At 32.5% G+C, this 21,567-nt stretch overlaps 1 protein-coding gene across 1 annotated transcript in view; it reads left to right on the top strand.

Moving 5' to 3' along the window:
* Rpn2 (Regulatory particle non-ATPase 2) overlaps positions 1 to 21,567 on the top strand; it is a 243,293-nt gene that overhangs the window by 115,795 nt on the left and 105,931 nt on the right. The gene's annotated exons all lie outside the window — the stretch shown is intronic.

Raw genomic sequence — 21,567 nt, 5'->3', positions numbered from 1 at the left:
ATCGGAACAAATCTGCTCTCCAGTCTTTTACAGTTATCTAATGTTTTTCTGTTATTGGCTGGAAATTCCTGTTTCATCATGTACTTAAGTTTTTAAAAGAACTTGAGATGTTTGCAAGAAAGCTAACTTTAAGGGATAATGATATCGTTTACACCAGAATTATGACGATTTTTAGGTTTATATTAAATATACAAGAAACTAAAACTTTTCGATATGCCTACAACCTATGTAGTACCTTATTTAGTATTCTACAAAATGTTTGGGTACAATATACCAAGCTGTTTTTATTGTAGTCTTGGAAGATAATAATAATAAAAAGAATTTCAAATGGACCGTTTTGAGCAGATTTTATTTCCTTATAAGTCTATCATTCATACCTTTTGTGCATTTTTAGATGTATACATTCTAAGTAGTCAATAGTAAAGGTTTTAAAGTGTCGTTTGAACTGAATCTTTGAAGTTTAAGGTACTTTTTGCCAGAACGTTCAATTAGAGTTTTGTGCAATTCCTTGCGAACACTGTATGAACTGTATCGTGGTTCATGATAATGTAGCCATGGGAGGCGTTTTTACCGATAATAGTTGACGTTTTTTCCATGCTATAAGCTGGTGTTTTTGAGAACTAACATCTGGTTTTGTGACAAAGACGAGACCTTCTATCATGCGAGTTTAAGGTTGAAGTGGTGTTTATTAGCTTGTTTTTGTTTTGAAATGAAATCGAATATTTGGTAATAAACCAATAATTTGTTAACGTACTTCATGTGATAATGAACGTGCAATAAAACTAAAGGAATGATGCGGTATATTGTTTTTGTGGTTTGAATAATTAGGATTTACTTTATTGTAAAGTTTTCGTCATTTGTACTGCATAACACTAAATTTTCTTTTATTTATTCCTGTTGTAGGTAAGTGTCATACAAACAAAAAGGAACCTACCCTTACAAGGTAAGGAAGCTAAGTTGTTTGTTAGAAAGAAAAAAATTGGTGGTTTGTGCTGCTGTAGTTAATTATTTGTTTAGAACATGTACGTATAATCAACAAAAGGTAAATGTAGACTACGTTGAATTTCACATATCTTTTCAATCATTTCATGGAGGCGACTTGGATCGTGAATTTTTACAAAACCAATTTAACAATTTTTATTTATTTAATTTATCCATATGATTTAAGTGGTTAGTTACTTTATTGATGTTCTTGTTGATAAACTGACTGAAAAAATAATTCGACACTTGATTTACAAGTACTTTTAGCGAAAGTAAGTTCTTCAAGTAGATTGTAAGTTTAATAAGACACGATTTTATCTTGCTTAAAGTGACATTTGTTTATATCAATTGTTTTGTAATTGTTACATTAGTAATATTATCTGAAGTTGAGAGTTGCTTGAACCAAACTTAGATGTTTGCTTACATCTCATAACTTTTCTGCTACAGTAAAAATGGATATTTTATTTAACTTGTGTTTATAAAACCGAATATTTTCTAAACAATAATTATTGTATTACCTCAGGAAACAACAACAACAAAAAGTAACAAAACAAAGGTAATCAGTTTAGGTGTAAGATGTAACTTTATTATTTGTGACAATTGCTAATTTCATTTAGTTTTGTGTTGATGCGATAGTTTCCTTGGTGTTAGTTCTCCAGGTTTTGGATTTACAGGTTCACTTGATGTAAAAGAGTAAAATGAATAATCTTTCTCTGCATTTTGAGATCATGGGCAAGTTTTAAGGGTGACTATTAAATCCTAATATTTGATTAGACAACCTCAGAGTTGGAGGTGGGTGCTGTTGAGTATGTGTCATCTTTTTAGCCTATCAGTTCTTGATTATGGACGGCTAGGGTATATACAACACTTCTGTATATTTGTACAAATATCCAAAACGAAACAAACAGTTACGTAGATTTAAATGGCATTTACAGTGGTACCTCGGTTCTCGAACTTAATCCATTCCAGAAGACTGTTCGAAAACCGAATCAATTTTTCCCATGAGAAATACTGTAAATTAAATTAATCCGTTACAGACCTCTAAAAATTATGCTTTATGAAGCTTTTAAGTAAATATATTGCTTATTTATACATGTATAATAATACTTACAACCACAAAAACTATAAACAAATAAAAAACTATAAATGAAAATTTAACTGCACTGTACCTGTGCTGAGGAGAGCTGATGGCGTAAGTGAAAGGTGGTGAGGAACGTGGAGAGTAGGAGAGTTATTATTCCAAAAAACGTCAGGTAACTCTCCTTCTGGGGTTTTTTCTCTTTTCTGTCTCTTTGCACCGCTACAACATGCTTGAGACTCACTGGACCAATTTCTTACTAAAACCTTGTCTAATGAGGTTTGTTTCTGCTTAGCACCCTCCCCATGTCTCACGACACTATGTAGGCCATTTCTCTTCCTAAATTTTTCAAATCACCCCCTACTAGCCTTAAAGGCATCACTTGTATCAGCACTCGTTAGAGGGGTGTTTTTCAGGAGGTCCGCATGCAACTGCTTTGCTTTCTCACAAATGATGGACTCAGAAATGCTATCACCAGCTAACTGTTTTTCGTTTATCCAAATCAACAACAGTTTTTCTACCTCTTCCATTGTTTGTGATCTTTGTTTTGTAAGCACTGTCACTCCTTTTGCAACATCAGCTGCTTTTATGACCTCTTTATTTTTCAGTATGGTGCAGACTGTAGACTTCTGTCTTGCTTCATGTCTGTGTTGCTACAGACACGCAAACACCACTCTCATACTTCGCTATGAGATCTTTTTCCACCTCTATTGTGGCTCTAACAACTTTTCGTGTGGATTGCTGCTTTCATTATCCCTCTTTGACACCATGGTGGCTTATTTAATCAGAATATTTAGAAAAACAACAACAAAAAAAACAACAAAGAGAAACGAGAACGTTCACAGCAGATTTTAGCGGGGGTGTGGACAGAGCGACAGGTGCAGGTAAAATGTTTGGTGTAGCTTGGCGCGGGCCGAAAATGGTCAAAGGGTCGTTCGGGTCATCAGTTGGGTTATTTCGGGGGTTCGGGCCACGACAACATGGTTCGGGAACCGAGTTTATGCTCGACAACCGAGACATTTTTTTCTTAAACAATATGTTCGAAAACCGGATTGTTTGAGAACTGAGGTACTACTGTATTTATAGTTTGAAATATGTTCGTTCTTAGGTTGTTTTTGGTAATTGACATAATTATAATTGCCAATTGTTTGATAATGCTAATATTTATAGCTCCAGCAAAATAGAATTGGTAGTTTTGCTGAAATTAGTGAACACGCAAAAAAAAACAAAAACAGAAAGTTTGCCAATTGCCAAACCGAATTGTTTGAGAACTGAGGTACTACTGTATTTATAGTTTGAAATGATATGTTCGTTCTTAGGTTGTTTTTGGTATTTGACATAATTATAATTGCCAATTGTTTGATAATGCTAATGTATTTGTGATAAAGTGAAATACTATGAGGTTTGAACTTCATATATCACATTAAATAGAATTACAAGAATAGAATCACTGTATAGATTCTTGAACTGAATAAATGATAGAATTGTGACAGATTGCAAACAATAGAATCACTGTATAGGTTCTTGAATTAAATAAATGTAATAAGGGTAGAATTGTGACAGATCACAACAATAGAATTACTGCATAAATCTCAAACTAAATAATTGTATAAGGATAAAATTGTGACAGGTTAAACAAGTTATAGAAGAGACTAAATGACAAGAGTTTTTGAAGAAAGATGAGTAGAGAAATATGATTAATGTTTTCAAATTAATCATATTAAAACACACTTAAATGAATAAGTAGGTGTGAGGTGAAGGTATGATAGATTTTAAACAAAGTACATAATAAACAATAATAGACTAAATAAATAAATACTATTTAATTAAATTATTGGGACTCTTCATCACTTTAATGATTAGATGTGAGATAATGTAACCTAATGGATGTAATTATTATTTTAACAGAATTGTGCAACAAATGGAATTATTATTAACTTTAAAGGGACTAATCTATAACAAATGGTACATAACTATAGAGAAAGTTGTTTGTGCACTTTTTAGGAACATAGTAGACGTGTTGTTTCATCCTTAATTCCCATGTGTATATCTACTCTATGTCATGAAAGTAGAACTTTATCTAAAATATAAAGATACCAAAATTCGGTGAAATGGAGTGTTTTGAATTTAAATTAATAAGTGCATTGTGAGGCATCAATTTTCATTGTTTTAGTAGCCTTCCAGTGGAATTATCAGTAGTAACAAAATACAGGTGAACTAATACTAATCCTATTGCTAGCCAACTCTTTTATTGGTTTTAACAATATATGCCTGTACTTTTCATTAATAAACATTACAGCACAAATTTAACTTCTCTTTAGTAATCTTTGTGATCGTCATAATTTTACTGGGTATATCTCTGGGTATAACCCGAGATACCAAATAATTTTTTGTCATGTTATCTATTGAAAATTACAACAAATTTTGTGTAATAGATAATTTTAACTAACAAAAGTTAGATTAAAAAGTCTGCCCTTTTAGTCATTTTACATTATTGTGTTTCATGCTGATAGTGACAGGTACCAGTTTGAAAATGCCATGAATATTAACGTTTTTTAGATGTTTTCTGACACCTGCCACACCAGAAAACCTGGTATTTTGATGTGTTTTTAAAAAAAACATTAGTCATTTCGGAAAGGTTTGGGCTGTTTTGATTAGACAAAAAGCAGATGTTTAGCATTATATTGGAGGACCTATAAACTGATACCTGACCATGAGAGTCATCATGCAGAAGTTAACTTGTAAATGTAAAATAAAAAATATTTACCAGTGAAACATACTTAAAATGTTCTATATGTAGTTTTGAATGTGAAGGTTTACATGAAGCGATTAAGTTAAACTGGGTACAAGTCATATGATGGAAGAACTTATTGAAGGCATCCTAGTTGATTTGACATGCCAACTGAATTGTAGATCAGTCAGTTGGTTACTACATTTGACAGTGAAACATAAAATAAGAAAACGTGCACAATTCTATTGTTGTATTTCAAAATGGGGTTTGGAATCTCATATGAAATCGTTGATTTCGGTATTCTGTGAAACTAGTGGCACAGTAAAGCCTAATGATGCAGCGTTGAAGTTGAAGCAGATGCACGATGCATTAGAAGATTATTTCTCAAATAATAAATGCCATTTCTGCAATGAAGAGTAAAGAGTATAAGGAATATGGTATAATGCCCAGGATATTAACACCACAATATAGCTCATATATATCTCAGTATATTACATTTTCATTAATACTTGTTTCTTTTGTTTTAGAAGTTGCACCGAGCTCCATTCATTGAAATCTATCGAAATGACCCTAAATTAACGGTTTCCGGAATAACTTCTGTTTACCATCCTGGGCTCAGTACTAAATGTTGTGGGCTGTATCATGTGGGAGGTGTTAAATTTTTTTTTCATCAGTGTATGAGTGTTTGAAAAGCAAAGTTAAATTCATGTTAGGATAGGGTGAATCATAAAACTGAGTAGAATAAATTATCTGTGGAGAAGATATAGAAACGCGCATTTCTTTTATAGTATGGTGAAACATTTTCCATTCGTATCTGGAGTGACTAGGAGATTTAGTGGAATAAAATAATTAATAGATAAAGCTGAACTGAGAAGCCATCTCTACTGCAGACTTCCAGGAAAATTTCTGGAAACGCGGAAATTCAAACTTGGAAGGTAATAAGCAGCTCATAAAAGGCTAGGTTTGAAATACTATACTGTATGGCGTTATTCTAAAGCTGTAAAAGTCGAATTTAATTACTTTTCGTTTTATTATTTTCCTGTTTTGATAAAAAGAAAACTTCGTTTAACTCGGTTGTATGAAGTGATACACATATAACAGAAATAGCCGAACGAAGATATTAACATAAATATGCATGTTTTCATGGGAGACAAAAGTCCCGTGAATTTAATTGCGTAGCTATTTAAAATTGGATTGGTGTATATTCTATATAGACAGGATTTAGTTCCCACAAGCAAAACAAACCAATGTAAGATAGCCACATTTATATAATATAACGTGCGCGTAATGTTTTATTTTATGCCTTAATTTGATCCGTAAGTGTCGTTTTTAGCACGACAAAAACTAAGCTTTAATTTTAGAAAATTATCAATGATGTACCTTGGGTTGTTTGGTTTAACATATAAGTGTAGACTATATGTATGTTAACAGCGTAACGCGTAATGCAAGTAACATATAATTATGACATCTGGTAGTATATTATACGGCGAAAATAACCTGTATGCTACAGTTTAGGAGTATCCCACTTCATGTAGTTCGAACTACGGTAATATCCAAATCATCACGTATTTTTAATTAATATGCTCTACTGGGATTTAACTTCATACACCATATTTCAATGCAATCCATTATTTTTTTTGTAATTCGATATAAAGATGTCTGATTTAGAACAGCAAAAGTGTAATATTAAAGGACGTACAGATACCCAAGTATTGGTCAAGCTAAGCATAGTTAACTGGTAACTTCCAACTCAAGTTTTCGAAAGAATCGTACAACTGAATGATTATTATTCATTGTCAACTTTTTAACACAAATTTGCTAAATTTTATGAAATTCTTCTAGTCAAAGAGTGTTTAGCGTCACGTGATATAAGCTTAATCAGTTAGTGTGAATACTGATAATACAAATGTGTGGAGTGCATGTAGGTGATGACAAGAAACTGTTAAACAAGTTTCCGTGGCGTTAGTATAAAGGAAGTTATTAATATTGTTTTAGAGAGGAAAACTTTCAAAGAATCTGGTTGGTTCTGCATATTATTATTATTCCGAATAATAAGGTTGCAGTCCTAAAACTAACACCTTTTAATTTGCTGTTATTTGTTGGTGTATATTGACAAAAAGTCATGATTTGTAATAAAAAAATTCCTTAGGTGTGAAAAAAGTTGCGATCAAAAAAGGATTTCGAAATGAAAGTTGGCAGCCAAACTGGTAGCTACACTTAGAACTCTGATAGTAACTTTACAGCAAGTATTACTTCCTTTGTTATCCAGGCCATGTTTGTTGTTTTACACACAATCATGCCCAAGTTGAGCAAAAACGTAGTCTGGCTAAACGGTAAATCTCGCTACGTATTGATGAAAGAACAACCAAAAAACTTGGTGGTTGGTAATGACTAGCTGCCTTCCCTTTAGTCTTTCACTGCTATGTTAGGGACGGCTATCGCAGATGGCTCGTGTCGCTTTGCGCGAAATTCAAAACAAACCAAACAAAACCAAATTCTGTAATATGAAACTGGTAACTGGGCCAAGCAGCCAAGTTAACGTACCAGATTGTGTAGCTTAGGTTCCACGCTTCGCGCCAAGAAACAAAAAACTGCCCTACTCATCTTTGGGCCTTGGGTAATATATAAGAATAACTGTCAAAATCGACTATTGGGTGTGAAAAAGCAGTTTTAAGATTTGATGTTGACTGTACTTCTCCATAGTTTGTTGATTTAAAATTATTGATTGCTAATGTGGTTAACTCTCGTCTAGCTTTGTGCAAACCCGAACTGGAATATTGAAGGAGAATACTCCTTTTTCTTATGGCGGCACAAAATTCCAAACTATCACGTGGTCGGTATCGCACGTTCTTGCACTAAAATAAAATTAATGTTGTATCTCATATGTTTTTCCATGGCAGTGACAGAGCAAAAATCTAGAGGATAAAGGATATGAATATCTACTAAGGCATATAATATATTTGCGAAATAAATAACATGTCTGATTACCTGGCTCTTGTTTTGCATGAAAAGAAACTAAAGGTGCTGAAAAGATTATTGAGTAACAGGAGTTGTGACTTGTCATAGCAAATATATATAAGAAAGTGATTATCTCCTAATTATTTTAAGTAGTATACAACCATTGTTTAATAAATAAAATTAGCATCGTTATTTCCTCGTTGTTAATGCTGTGAACAAGAAATTTGCTTCCTAATGGCTAATGTAGGGTAAAAAATGTACTGATAAGGTTTCATTATTTGCTTTCAGATCTAAGTGTTTTTTTTTGTTGAATTTGTATTTCTTAGTTCTATCATTAACGAATTTAATATTCTGCTTTAGAGACATTGATATCTGGGAAAATTATTGGTGTTACGATTTGATACACAAACTAATATATTGATTTAAAAAAATGTATAAATTACATGCTGTTTCCTTAAATTTTTTATTTTGGCTAACAATTTCAAAGAAAAGGATACATCTCTTCCGCTAAGGTTTGAAGTATTTAAAAACGCAACTTTTTTCGAATTGCTCTCCAGTGGCCCAGTGGTATTTTTGCCTACTTGTACCCCTAAAAACCAGGTTTCAATATACCTGGAGGCAGGTACAAAAGTAGAAAAAATTTTTGTGGAGTTTTACAAGTTCGTAATCAAGAGACAAAAATATTCGTACACTAAACTTTTTAGAGTTACTGTTTAGTGAATTGTAAACAACAAAAAACTTTTGATTTATTCGAATAATGTGGATTTTGATATTAAAATAAGGGCTATGAAACAACTGGCTATCTAAAACTGAATAGTCATATAGTACCCGTTATGTATTTTATAGCAGCTGTAAGAAGCTTGATCAAATACGCATGCGCAACGAATACAGCTCTTTATTTTTCTTCACAGAATTTTGTGTTTTACTCTACCCCAAATTACACTATGTAACACAAATGTTTTTCCTGGATAGCATGTGTTATTTCTTAATTGCTTATATTGTAAAGGTACAGAAAGTGGCCATTATTCCCTTCAAACTTTGCTTTTGTGACCTGGATAATGTCATTTAGAAATTAAACTATTTTCTATGTAAGAACGGGCAAATTTGCACATTTTCATTTACGTAAGGTCTGAATAAAACAACATGAATCAACATTTACATGTATATATACTAAAGTTATACAAAAATGTTTAGAAGTGAGTAGTTTTTCGAGACTTGCGACTGTAATGTAAATCATTTTCACTTATCAGCCCTCCAAATAGTCTTCCATCATGTTTTCGTTGTACAGCCCCAGGTCACAAAAGCAAAGTTTGAAGAGAAAAATAGGTCTTTTCCATTTACTTTAGGGATAAACAATTGGGAAATAACACTTTCTGCTCAGGAACAAGAAAAAGGAAAAATTTTGTTACATAGTGTAATTTATAGTATTTGTGAATCACCAGGTGTAATAAGCGTGTCTTCTGATTGTTCTTGTCGTATTAGATTCAGAAACATTCTTGAAACTCGACAAACTTATCTGAAAAATAGCGCTACTGTTGTTATACAATGGTTTTTGTTGTTGTGTGCGCTATTTTATTTTCAATTTTGCAGTGTAACATTTCATAGAGAAAATATGAAATGGATAAAGTAAGAATTAGTGAACTTGTCAATTGGTTCTTATTCTGAAAGTTAAATTTATGACCATGTGTCCGTGGCAGTGTGTAGACTGAAACCAGTTCAAGATAAGTATTATTATTCTGACCATATGATATTAGACGATAGAACCGAAAAACAGATCTTATTCTAAAATAATTCTAGATAACATACATTGTTGTAGTATTTTTTAGAGTAACCAGTACTTCATATATAGCAAAATATTGCACACAAACGCACGTGTGCATTTCTGTATTAAAGCCCCATGAGACCCCAGGATAAGTTGTGTTATGTACAGTAAAGAAGGAAACGTGAGTGATAACGAAAATATATATTAGTTATAGTATGAAAAAAATGAAAACACTTTTATTACGAATGACAGCTTTAGACACGCATTTTTGTATGGCCACATCACTACTACATGTAAACTGTATTAGGTTTACAATGAAGTAATGATAAGTAAGTGAGTCGAAAAGTATAAAAATGACAAATTAAGGAAATTAATCTTACTTGAAAGGCTTGGTGACTGTAAAGGAGGCGTTAAATTAAAGAGTCGGTTACCCAAAGTTCTCTCTGCCTTGTGTCATTGGTGGTTTTGTGTTTAACCTGGTGTTGTTGATTATGATATGGATTAGTACAACTATATCAAAAATCGCTTAATTTATAATTTTTAATAAGGTTAAATTGAAGGATCTGTGACTTAATGCCGTTTTCTAGTCATGTATTTTAACTATTGGATCTCGATAATAAACTCAAGCTTTCTTCTTTGTTAACCTGAAGATGACCTATGAAGGTCGAAACGTTGTTCTCTGCTTATCAATAAAAGTGTTAATATACATACCAGCCGTTCTGAGATACAAACTCAAGCCTTGACGTCATTGCCTGTCAGGATCAGGGTTGAAAGCTGTTGGTAAAATTACAGACGATCAGTAACAAAAAGACACATTTTGACACTGCTCATAAATTCATGAAAATGTTTTATTTGAATCATGACAATAAAAGAAAAATACAGTATCAGTGAAAAAAATTCACTGTTTGCATGCCAATAAAAATATTTTTTAAATAATTTTAGCGGTCGGGATTCGATCGTAGCTCTTCTAGATAGCGAGTCTGTCTGATATGCTATCTTCTTGATGGTTGTATCCTAAGTTAGGACTTGACTTGATCTGCTTAGACATACGTTCCTAAGCGGATTAACATCTGTGCTAGGCTGACAGTGTTGCCAGTGTGGTAGATGTTGGAGGCTTTTTGTATCTGTCTTTTTCTCGTCTTATTATTTTAGTATTATTTAAATTTGTGGAATGTAATACTGTAACAGATCAACGTTATACACTTTTGTATGTCTATTATGTGTCTGAATTCTAATGTGTATAGGTCGAGGGACTGACACGAGAATGTTCTCCATTTCAGTATGATCTGACGGTTAGTCTTACTGTTTGTTAGTATAGCCTAAGAGTTGTCTTCCTTCTAGTAGGTCGCTGCAAAATTAGGGATAGCTAGTTCAGATAGCTCTTGAGTAGCTTTGCGTAAAGTTTTAAATACGACAAATATGACCCTTCCCCTAGGACTATAAGACCTCAACTACAATTAAGATCACAGACAGACAAATACGAATCTAGTAGTTAACTGATTTCTGCTAACAAGTGAATTCTGAAAATTGAAGGATGCTTGAATTATTATGAATTTTCACTCAACTGAAACTATCCATATTAGCAAATATGTACTATCGATCAAATTTTATTTATATCTCGGTCTGTTTAAGGAACCTGGTGCGTTAGGGCACTCTACCCACAATGTGAGAGTCGCGGATTCGAGCCCCCTTCACCGAACATGCTCATCCTTTTAGCCGTGGGGATGCTATAATGTGATGATCAATCCTACTATCTGTTGATAAAAGGAATAGCTCAAGAGCTGTCGGTGTGTGGTGTTTACTAGCTGTTTTCTCTCTAATCTATCATTGTTAAATTAGCGATGGCTTGCACAGATAGCTCTTGTGTAGTTTTGCGCAAAATGCAAGCAATCTAAATTATTTTTAAGGCGCATAAAATGTCCGTAAACCGCTTTTGTGTGTGTGTGTAATCCACGTTTTAGCAGTTTTTTGATTATTATTTAGTGATATATATTTCACACTCGGGCAAACACACAGAACTAGTTACGTAGAAGGTTGCCATAGTTCAGTTATGATGCAATAGTGCTCACGAATGTGTCACATATTGTAAAATATCCTGTTACGACATGCGACATCCGACATAACTTGAGGTACAAAGATAAAAAAGCAGAACTGTTATTGATGACAAGCTTAGTAATTAAATCACTGCTCTTTCTTATTAATATCTCAAAATTTTGTTAGTAAGAAATGTTCCTCAGAAGTGATTTCCAAGTAAAATCTTCACTAAGTACAATGTTAGCTCTCCATGGCCTTTTGATATGATTAAGTCTTTTGTGGGAATTGTTTGCTTGTAGGTTTAATAAGTGACAGCCTAATAGGAGACTAAACATGAAATAAGATCGGCTAATGTCAGATCAATAGATGGTTTTTTTGGTTAAACCTTCTTAGCTAGGATTTCATCAGTAATAAAGGGATAACTTACAATGATATATTTTGATTCGTGGTATGTATTGACATCATTCTCAGAATACACATTGACTGGAAACAACGTCTTTGTATACGGATTTACAAGTTGATTTTACAGCGTAATAGTGATTGTAGATTTTGCTATACACTACATCCACGTTTATTTATTTACCACTGAAATATGAAGCTGGCATAAACCGTCTCAAAATTAGTTTTATTTTAGTAAAAATCGAGTAAATAAAAGTTACCTTTCTGATTTCGAATACAAGTTGATGCTTTTAATTGACCATTAATAACCTTCAGCCATTGAAAAGGAAGAACGGTTCCTGTGAGCTGCGTGGCCGCACCATAACCAACCAATCAAGCGCAGCGTACTTCATTATTCGAGCCGCTCACATCTTCTGTAATAGTAGGGAGTCTCAACACTTTGACGGTCTTGATGCCCTGGCAGTTCATAGGCCTAAAGCCAAATAGTCAACTGGTAGTATTGCAAACCGGCTTAATGGTCCAATGCGATCGATGGTCTAAAAATAACCTCAGTCCATTAAAAAAAACACCGTAAAAAACTGGTAACGTATGTCTGCAAATTACCTTGATACTGATGCTCATGAAAGACTTTATTCAGCACATTGTTTGAAAACATTAGAGGAAAGATTGATATGCGTGAAATGTTATTTTTTTAGCTTGGTTTCTATAAATTATATTTACCTTATTCACTTTTCACCAAGTTTATTGAAGCTCATGGGTGAACGCTAAATGTTCTAGACCACAATTTTTCAACCTTTTCATATCAGAAACCGGCTCACTGCCTCCCTAGATAGTCACATATCACTGAAATGCAACTATAACGAAAACCCTTTACGATTTATAAGAATATCCCATTATTTTTTGTTTGTTTTTTCGTGACATCCCACTGGTAGGCAAAATAGTTGTGACCGTTGGTCAGGAAACTGTTCTGTGCTAAGTCGAATCCCCGAAGAAGAACCCTCAGGAGTGAAGAAACAGACAAATATAAAGTATTATTTTAGTTTGAGTTTCTATATTATATGGACCATAAGTGCTGGAGGACTAACAATATCAGAGAATACTCGTTTTTGGTCGGGTGCCCGTAGATTATTTTTCTTTCATCGAATAAGTTACTATTTACTAGAAAACTCGATTTCTTTGACGTTTCTTTAGACAGTTGATCCTATTTGCTGTTGGAAAACTATGGACATTAAAAAAATTAACTAATTCATTTGGACCAGTTTATTTTTGACTGTATTTTAGAGATCCTCTATTTACTTATTGTAAGCCACTTTTATTTGCCTGTGGGAACCTATAACTAAGAAAATAGAGCTAAGTTCAAGTGAAATTGGCTTGTTTTTTATGGCTTCTCTCATTCTTTCAACCAAAGAGAGTTTTTACTTCTCTATGAGGAAGTTGTATAGTGATAAAGAAGTGCATTTAATGGCTACTTCAGCTAAATAAACCTTTATGACGTGTTAACTTAAAGCTCTTCATAGGCATTTCAACTGCTTTAAGGAACATTCTATAAGCATTAAAAAGCACTTATTCGCGTGAAGTTTCTTGCTAGGGTAAAAGGCACCACTGTTATCAAATTGACTCCTCATATTATTTATAGACGTTTGCCAAAACGATTTTTGATGTACCATGATCATTTTGTTATCTCCAATTGCACTTTTATTATTTTCTAAGTCCTTCCTGAAAACCTCCTTGTAATTTTGGAATGTTGAACTGAGCATGATATCGTCGTTGGTCTTGTGTAGTAAATAACTGGTGGTGGACAAGAAATGATTTAGGTTAGGTTAGTGTTTACCCTTAAACAAGTGTCATAAAAGAACTAGCATAAAGAAGAAGACATACTATTGGTATCTCTACATTTGTAAATATTTTTACTAATTTCGTTATATCATATATAGAACATTTAGTTGCTTTATATGGTAAATATATTTGAATAAACATTTTAAACTGAACATTTGCTACATGAAATAAACTTGTTTTCATAGGTGTCAGAGATAAGGAAACTAATTGGAGAGAAAAGTGGCTTGATGGAAGAAAGTAGAGGGTTATTATAAATGGAGTTCAGTCAAACTAGATTAATGTTGCAAGTGGGGTACCTCAGGGGTCATCCTTAGGACCACTGCTCTTTTTGAGTTCCATTAATAACATAGATGAAGGAATGATCATTAAAATAGCTTCTGATGATATCAAGGTCTTGAGTGTTGATAGCTGTGAAGAGGATGCTGCTGCTTTACAAATGGATTTAGATCATTGATTAAATTGGCCAAATAAATGGCACATGGGTTTTAATTATGATAAATGCAAGATATTGCATGTGGATTATTATAATTTGAATTATAAGTATAATTTGTATGGGAATAATTTTGACAGTATTATGAAAGAAAAAGGTCATGGTGTAATGGTTTATCAGTCTCTTAAGCTATCCAGCAGTTGTTGTTGCTGTGATAGGTCAAATGGTATTTTAGATTATATATATGGAAATATTGAATGCAAGCCTAAAGAGGTTATAATTCCATGGTATATGTTAGGCAACATTTGAAGTATTGTGTTTACTCTTGGACTACCAACTTTAGGAAAGAAAGTGAATTGTTGGTAAGGGGTTCAGAGAAGGGTTACTAAAATGGTACCTGGCATGGAAGGGTTGTCATATGAGAAGAGTTTAAGATACTTACAATTGTTTTCTCTTGCAAAAAAAAAAGTTAAAGAGTATCTCATTGAAGTGTTTAAGATTGTAAATGGAATTGATAATGCTGATGCATCAATATTTTTCATACTTAACAGTGAGAATTATAGAATTAGAGGACACAAGTATAGATTTAGGCAAGGTAGAAGGTGTCTTCAGCTAACACAAACTTATTCTTCAAATAGGGCTATAGAAATTATATAGGACTTCAAAATTGGCCTGTAGAATGGGTTGCTTTCGGGTGTTGTGGATGGAGTAGATATGAGTGAGTTTAAAAGAAAGCTTGTTAGATACATGAATGACAAAAGTTGGCTTTAATTATTATTATTATTTATTTATTTAGTACTGTTAGTTTGGCTTAGAGGATGGGACAGCTGAGATGGACCAACAGATCCCTTGTTATATCTAAACATAGTTACTTTTCATTAATATATATTATACATATCTTTAAATCATTATTTAAATAACCCTCAATCATATTAATCCCTTCATTTTTGCTGGTTGAAAAGGATATCATTACATCACTTTAATTTTTAGTACGTTCTGTTGATTTGAAAAACATGTTTTACTTACCATTCTTTGGGCGACTTAAAATTGAAGTAAAACATTTTGCCTCTAAATTGCCTTTTTGACATACAATATTGCTAAATTATCATAACCACACATGGTGTTATGGAGTGTTAGAGTAATACGTTGTATTGCTATGAAAGCGTTTCTCAGTTGTGGTGGCTGTAAAGATTGTAATGTGAGAACATGATACTTAACTGTCACTTCACCTTTTATTATCCTCATGTTCCGTTTAGATTGTAGGTTACACGTGTATTAAAGTAGATTTTGCACTCACATCAATAAGTTGTCCCTGCGTTGTTCTAGCATTACTTTTGTACTGTTTTAGACGATCATTATAAATTTACCTCATACTTGCCTCCATGTTGTATTCAGTCATACGCATTTCGTGTTAACAATACAGTGATTAGCCCCCGTTGTCGAGAGTGAAAGGTAAAATTTTGTGTTCAAAAACATGAAATGTTGCAGTTAGCCGTATGTTGTATTTAGCGATTAATGAATGGATCTCGTGAAAAAATACGACTTGAACAGTGGCATGCTTGAGGGAAGATTAGGTTTTAAAGGAAAAAGCTTTTTTTACTGTTTTATTTTATAACTTTACGGTACTGAAAATGTATCTGAAAAGCCTTGCAGGAAACAATGCTTATCAGGGTACTGAATCTTCGAGTTATATGATTTATCTACCGATATAAATAACCAAACCAATTTATTTATCCACTACTCGCCCCAATGGCTAGCGTGCCGGACCCCAAAAAAAAAAAAAAAAGCTTTTCACCGTCTGATTGTGACTATCTGTCTTCCCAGCGGAGCAGGGTACTGAAATATATCCAGATGAGGTAGTAAGCTATTTACGTTAATCAGGTATTCCAGCTGTAAGATACACTAAAACTTACTTAGATTTCAGTTTCCTTGTGGATTGATGTAACCTTTTATCAATGAGAGAAGTCTGTTATAATTTAAGTTTTATATTTGTCCAAGTGTTTATGATGGTTTAGTTCAGTTGTACAAGTATCAGAGGTACGAAGGTGCGAAAGTAAACGTTCTTTATTGTTTAAGTTTATTATTTTAATGATGTTTTTATATTTTGAGATATTTCTAGAGTTGAGAGTTTTATGTCAATCTGCAAGCCAGTTGAAATCAATGGATCCGTATATTTTCGATAATAATGATACTTTTGTTTTAAGAAATTCATTATGTTTTGAATATCCTTCAAGGTTTACCCTTTAGAAGACATTTATGAGGAAAACATCCAAATGTTCGCCATAATAGCTTCTTATGTATGACTTACACTAATTGACAAATTAAAATAGTGATGATCTTTCTCTCAAACCTGGCCTGGCATGGCCATGTGGTTTAGGAACTCAACTTGTAATCTGAGGGTCGTGGGTTCAAATCCCTGTCACACTAAACATGCTCGACCTTTCAGCCGTTGGGGCGTTGTAATGTGCGCTCAATCCCACTATTCGTTGGTAAAAGAGTAGCCCAAGAGTTGGCGATGGGTAGTAATAACAGTTGCCTTCACTCTAGTCTTACACTTCTAAATAAGGGACGGCTAGCATAGATAGCCCTCGTGTAGCTTTGCTCGAAATTCAAAACAAGCCAGTCTCTCAAACGTCTAAAGCATAAACGAGTAATTCAGATTCAAAATACTTGTTTATCAAGTTTAGCGTAAACAACATATTTGAACGGTACATCCAATCTTTAGACGAGTGTTTGAAGACTTGCAACCTAAACTATAACTTATATTGCAAGAAATTGTAATATGTTTATCATGATACTAATGTACTCTTGTTTCAATTTCCTACACTTACAAATTGCAACGGTTGTATTCGGTCTTGCTATAAGGTCCATGGAAACATATTGATACAGAGTGCAGAATCAGTGCACTAATATTAAATAACTGTTTGTGGAAATATTTTCATATGAATTCGTATGAACTTATTAGTTACAGTTTTCTCTGTTTTGAACCTTAAACTCGCAATAGTTTTTATAACTGGTAATACATGTCATTTATGCATGCATCAGTTTTTACAAATATACAACACAGTATAGATGAATCTTTAAGGGAGATTATATTTTTTCATCGTAACGCTTTCGATGTATCAAAACCTGTATTTGTGGCTAAATTAACAAATGATGCAACGCAGTATCTGTTAAAAGACAAGCTGTTGAAAAACATCGAGAGGCAGGTACAATTTTCCAAGACTCTTAAGTTATTGTCTTGTTTTATGTTGCAGCTTTTCAGTTATGGTGAGTTTTTAAAGCCATAGATACAGAACTCAATCATTTTCTCTCTTTCTGGACATTTTACGAATATGACGGTGCTATAAACTTTTTCATTTGTCTAAGTTTGTGGATTCAGAGAAACCATGGAATTGTACACCAGTGCTTTAATGTGGCATCTACTTTCGTGACTTTAGATACGGCGTTTAGTTTGTGGATTTGGTTTGAGAAGGCTGGATTACAACCACAATGTGCCCAGCTGTTCATACTGAATGACAGATACACTTTCTTGAAGATATATACAGGCCTACTGAGGTTTTGTAGTTTATGCATTCAACACTAGGTATTTGGAACTAACATTTGGATACGCGGAAGCCTTAATTTTTGCTGTAAATAAATTGATAATGTATAGTGAAATTTGTGTGTGTGTGGGTGGAAATTAATTTTGTACGTGTGAATTAGATCTCTTAATGCTAATGCTGTGAGCCTTTATTAGATGATGCTACATTGCAACAAGAAATATAAATCATCAGATTGTAATAGTAGGATAGCTCAATGAATATTAGTTTTGCTTGTTTTCTGTTTATGTTTGTAACTTGTATTATATCGTATAGTGCGTTTTAGTCACAACTTTTTAATCGCTCATTATTTCTCACCAGTTTAATAAGTCATGCTAATCTTTTTTGAAACTAGTATCTTTGTAACTGGGTGTGAGGATACTTACGCTGTTATTAACACATTTTGAGTGCTCATCCAAGATTTTGTTTAACCACTTTTGTAAGTTCTATTTCGTGAAAATTCAATTAATGAAAACGTTCGGTGTTTGATGGCACTCTTATCGCGACTGAAAGACAGTAAGAATTGCGTGTCATTTTGAAGCGTCCCCAGTGCCCTAGCGGTAAGTCTTCGGACTTATGACGCTAGAAACTTGGTTTATGTATTTGTGGAAGGCATAGCATAGATATAGGTTATTGTTTACCTTTGTGCCTAACTAAAAACGAACACTATGGTTGCTAGGTATTTTGCTTAAAAATGTTAAATAATTCTTTTGGTTACAAATGAAAGTTGTGATTGTTTTTATACTACCATCTATTTACTAAATACAAACACTTTTTAACATCAAGTTAAAAACTTGATGAGATAACTAGAAACAGAGAAAAAAGATGGATTATTACCAGCACTAACTGGTTAGAGAATGAACTTTTTTTAAAAATTAAAGTGACTGATAAGAAAACCATTTCGTTTGGTTTATAAACAGTCACGTATTACAATGCCATCTGTACGTCAGAATTATAACCATACAGCAATGTATTTGGAACTAAACTATTTTTAGGAAAATGTTTAATTATACCCCTGAAAAAAAATGTATATTCTAATCAGCGATAATATTCTATGCTAAATATGTAATTCTAAGTTTATGTATTTTATTTTGCAGTGTCTTTTATGGATTAAGTCACTAATTTTTTTAGCCTACAGAAATACACTCAAATGATATGAGATATAATGACTTTTTTTGTAGATAAGTTTTAATTTGCACTAGTTAAAAACAACTTTAATAAAACCTGATGAAATATTTATATGTTAACCTAGGAGAAATTATATTGGCGCCTAAAATAAAAATTGTAAAATGTTAAAAGAATTACTTATTTTTCGCATTACAAATAGTAAAAGAAGGTTTGATACCGTTATTTCTGTGGTGAAATAATGTGTTTTTTAAGTTATTTTTACTTTATTCATGAAATAACCAGAAGAGGTATTAACACTAACAGTACAATTAACCATTTTTGTCATGTGCTTCTGATGGTGGAAAGTCCACTTTTCGAAACGCTCAGTTTATTGGGTTTTATTTCAAGTACAGTTAACTATATACTTTGAACATGATCAATGATTATATTCATTTTAAACGCGTTAATAATGTAGAATAAATAAAGCATATTTTAAGACTTGATAATCTATGTAGATATTACAAACATTTTTATTTTTAAGGATATTTTGCTGTGTAGTCAGATATAAAATTATGCAGGCATGTCCTGTCATCTATTTAATATTGAAAGAACTATTTCATATTTAAGTTTAGGAAGATTAGTTAGTAAATACGTTACCTGAGCATATTGTGGGATGGAACTTGTAATATGTAAAAATAATATTAGTAAAGTATTACAAATCACGAATTTTAGTATTTTGTGTAGTGAAAGGTATAAACTAAATTAATGGCATATGCTTTTAAGAAGTAATATCTTGGTAACAATAATTCGGTATTCAAAAGCTTGATACTAGAGTATTTCATGTAATTTGTTCAATTGTGAAAAATTTCACACAGTCTGCTAACATGTAACTGGTAATAAAACAACGTTCCATGTTTCTAAAGCATGGATGGAGTCATTTAATTTTTTTAAAAAATTGATAAAGCGAAACATCAACGTTTTTTACTCGCACGATAATTTACGTGTAAAGTTTTAAAAAATAGGTTAAAATGTTAAAAACTCTTCTTATTTCGATGAAAATGATCCCACCAATTTCAGGAGCATATACCACATAGTACACATAAAGCTACTTATGAATCTAACGTATGTCTATAATTTGCATGTTTACAATAACGAAATCTACAACAATGATTTTGAAAAATATAGTTCCGCTACTCCTGGACCTAAATCTCTACTTATATTCATTTTATTTTTAACAGTTTCTAAAGATTATCTTGTGTTTAGTTCTTTTTTTTACGTTACTTGTTTAGGTATTTTTATATTATCCCAATCACTAACATGCGGAGAATTCACTACATGTTCTGCCTAAACCTATTCGCCCGTTTTTAATTTGTCCCTTGGATTTTGATGTTTTTTACTCTACATTTTAAGTTCCTACTGTCTATATAATTATAACTTGGACCAAACGCACATGAAATTTATATGTATACCAGATTTATTCCTTAATTCAATTTTATATTTGAAACTATTAATTATATGACTTAATTTTAATTAAGGAGTAAATGTTACTTGGCAGTTCATATTTTTGCTAAACAGTAACTATTTTTATTGACCACTGTGAAGCATGGGTCAAATATATTTTTTCGCGTATTTTAAATGTTTTCTTTGAAATTTGTTACAGAATTTATTTTACATTCTTTCTATGATTTGAGGTTGATATCATTCATCAGTTGCTATCTGTTTTAAATAAGTTCATTATAACATCAAATACTTAGGAAAACTCATCAACAGACTCATAAACTTACAATTTATACATATGCATTTGGTTTATAAGTAATTATGGTTTATTCTCCTGAAAATGATGGAATTATTTCTACCGAAAAATGTAGAGTTTTTAAAGTTTTTTACTTATTTTGTTACACTTTACAAATAAATTTTTGTGTAAACAAAAAAACGTTTGTATATCTTGTTTATTGAATTTTATTTAAAATATTTTGCACAAACACTGTTTTTCTTGCATGTTAAGCCATGTAATGTTCGTGAACTACTAAATTGTCAGGCTAATTCTAATAGTTGCTTCATGGTTGCTGTAGTTTTTCGATGGTTACAGCTATAGGGATCTGTGTAAAAAATTACGTCTTGTGAGTCACTGAAATGGAAAACTAATGTGGAGACTAAGCGTTATAGGAAACTGGGAAGTTGTATATTTTATGCTATACATTATTACAGTAATGAGTTTTCTCAATAGTATAAAATATCCTCACTTTTGAAAATACTTAGGTGAATTTAAACTTAAATTCTCCTACCTATTTCAATTTTTTGTCTGCAACTTTCTAATTCACTGAAAGAACTATTTTATTACCATGGATAAGATTGTCGAACCATATATAAAGTTGTGGGATATCATTTCACGTCAGGTAACTTGCTAGCCACATAGGTCTATACTTTACTGAGATAGGTAATAAAAGTAATAAACTGGATTGAAAATTAAATATTTTAAACAATATATCGTTATTAAATTTGTGAACTGTAGAAGTAATGGTAGTACGTATTATACACTTGCAACATTAATCATTTTACCTTGCGATTGTCTTTCAGAAATCCCTTTCTCACCCGACATCTTTGTATGACCGGTGCAAAAATAAGTTCCGTGGGTCGTTTTAATTCCCCAATACGCCCATGATTCACACA

This window comes from Tachypleus tridentatus, chromosome 8 (assembly GCF_004210375.1).
Source record: "Tachypleus tridentatus isolate NWPU-2018 chromosome 8, ASM421037v1, whole genome shotgun sequence".
Classification (NCBI taxonomy): Eukaryota; Metazoa; Arthropoda; class Merostomata; order Xiphosura; family Limulidae; genus Tachypleus; species Tachypleus tridentatus.
Note: the sequence above shows the minus strand (reverse complement) of the source record. Positions and strands in the feature narration are given on the sequence as shown.